Genomic DNA, 2,683 nt, shown 5'->3' on the forward strand with positions numbered 1-2,683 from the left:
TTCACAGGTGAGGAGGGAAGATACACCCACATAATGGGGTTATTTTGCTAGAAAACTGCTGTAGGAGTAAGAGAGGTTTTGCAAATAACAAACATGAGGGGTTGATCATAGTTTATGGTTGTAACGAATTGAGAGTGGATAGCTTCCTCCACAACCTTTAATGCTTGGCGGCCCTCACTAGTGAGAGATCTAGAAGATTCGGGATGTGGGTCCCTTTGGAGTATGTCAAACAAAGGTTTGAGCTGCCCAGTGGTGAGCCTAAGATAAGGCCTAATCCAAGTTATATCTCCTAGTAACTTTTGGAAGCCGTTGAGTGTCTGCAGGGTGTCTAACCTGAGCCCCAGTTTTTGAGTAGTTATGTGGGCTCCTGAAATCTGAAAACCCACATAAGTGTAAGGGTCTTGTAACTGCACCTTTTCAGGGGCTCTTTGCAGCCCGTGAGCCTGCAGGGATGATTGTAAGTCATCAAAGCATTTTAGCACCTGTTGGCCATCTCTCCCTCCCAGAAGAATGTCAGCCATATAATGTATAATGTACAATTCTCTCCAAACATCGCGTACCTTCTGTATGGCCAGTGCCACAAACTTTTGTCGTAGGGTAGGGCTATTAGCCATACCCTGAGATAGAACCTTCCACTGATATCTTTTCATGGGCTCCCTAAAATTAATAGAGGGCACACTGAAAACGAATCGCTCTTGGACGCTGGGGTGGAGGGGGATGGTAAAGAAACAGTCTTTAAGATCTATGATAATTTTATAGTGCCCCAGAGGTATAGCCACAGGAGAGGGAAGCCCCGGCTGGAGCGTTCCCATGAGGACCATTGTTTTGTTTACTACCCTAAGGTCCCGCAATAATCTCCATTTACCTGATTTCTTTTTTATGACAAATATAGGGCTATTCCAAGGAGAATTACTCTCTACTATGCGTCCAGCAGCTAACTGCTCCTGCACTCACTCATGTGCTGCTTGCAGTTTTTCAACAGATTAGAGGCCATTGATCAACCCACACAGGGTCATTAGATTTCCAAGTGATCCTATCTGCATCGGGCACAGGAATGTCGATGAAGCCTACTATAAATTTCCTAAACCCTTTCTTTGGTGATTGCCCTGTAATTCTATAGGTTGGGCAGTGCCTTCCTCATTCTTTCCTAGTCCCTTTCCGGGCTTAAATCCCTGGGCTAGCATCTGTGCTGTGACTATTTCATTTGGGCTACACATAATAATACCCATTTGGGTTACAAGATCTCGCCCCCGCAAATTGACAGGTAACCCTTGAATAACATATGGCTGGATGTTTCCTTGATTCCCCTGGGCATCTTGCCACCGCAGTAACTTTGCACTCTTTTCTGGGTTTTGGCTTTGCCCTATACCTTTAAGGTTGGTTAAGGTAGGGGACAATGGCCATTGTGAAGGCCAGGCTTCTTTCTTAATAATGGTGACATCAGCTCCGGTGTCTACTAACCCTTGGAATTCTCTCCCATCAGGCCAGAGTGGAAGCATGGGCTTTTGGGCATTAACAGCTTATACCCAATAAGCATCGGACTGCTTGCTGAATCTACAGTCCTTAAAAGATAAATGCTCTAGGTTACAAACAAATACTTTATGACGTTTTTGTATATCATAGATATCAGTTGAGAAAGTCTCTAAATCTGGATAAGCAAACACCAAAGGAACAACAATGTTTCCAACAACAAGAGTCACAAAACTATAATTTTTTATCAGTTCACTTAACCCTATGTTCCTAATTCTTGTTTAGCTTGAATGCAGCTTCTAGCTCTGGAAATGTCTACCCATTTTAATATTAAGCTAAAAGATGTCAAATACTGCATTCATCCCAAAAGTCCCTTTGACAACTTTCCTTGAAGAAGAAACACGTTCTGTGACAAAATCTAGAAATTTAGTGACAATTACATTTTGATTACTAAGGGTGTTAAGTAATGATCTTATACCAAACCTTAAGACTTTAGGAATTGCAAATATATATGAGCAGTTGCAGCATTTACCCATGCTATATGACCTAAGGTGTATCATTGTATAATAGTGCTTTTTTAAGAAACTTGGCATCCTAAATGAAAGGGCCTACTTGGTCAAAAGACTTCTCGGGGCACCTGGGTGGCGCAGTCGGTTAAGCGTCCGGCTTCGGCTCAGGACATGATCTCCCGGTTTGTGGGTTCGAGCCCCGCATCAGGCTCTGTGCTGACAGCTAGCTCAGAGCCTGGAGCCTGATTCGGATTCTGTGTCTCCCGCTCTCTCTGACCCTCCGCGGCTCATACTGTTTCACTCTGTCTCTCAAAAATAAATAAAAGATATTTAAAAATTTAAAAAAAGACTTCTCTATTATTTGAATACTGGGAAATTTATTAAAACCTCAGGAAGTTACAAAGCATATCCTAAATAGAATTACAAATTGTTACTCATCTGAAAGCTCTATTTATTTAACCAAAGTGGCAATAAAAGATCTTATTTGCCTTTGGGACCCTTCAGCAAAACCTAACTCCTTTTTAACCTCAGAGAAGTTTTAACTAAGCAATCAAAGACTTGATAAAGATAGGACCTAAAGCTTTTGTCTTCTTAACAAAAGAGAAACCCTTCATTTACATAGTCTTATCAAGAGCAGACCAAAGGTCCGGAAAAACTTGTCTTTTGAAAGAGAGAAAAGCAGAATTTCAACCTTATACCAATAT

The sequence above is a fragment of the Suricata suricatta genome, chromosome 16 (genome assembly GCF_006229205.1).
Source record: "Suricata suricatta isolate VVHF042 chromosome 16, meerkat_22Aug2017_6uvM2_HiC, whole genome shotgun sequence".
In the NCBI taxonomy this organism is placed as follows: domain Eukaryota; kingdom Metazoa; phylum Chordata; class Mammalia; order Carnivora; family Herpestidae; genus Suricata; species Suricata suricatta.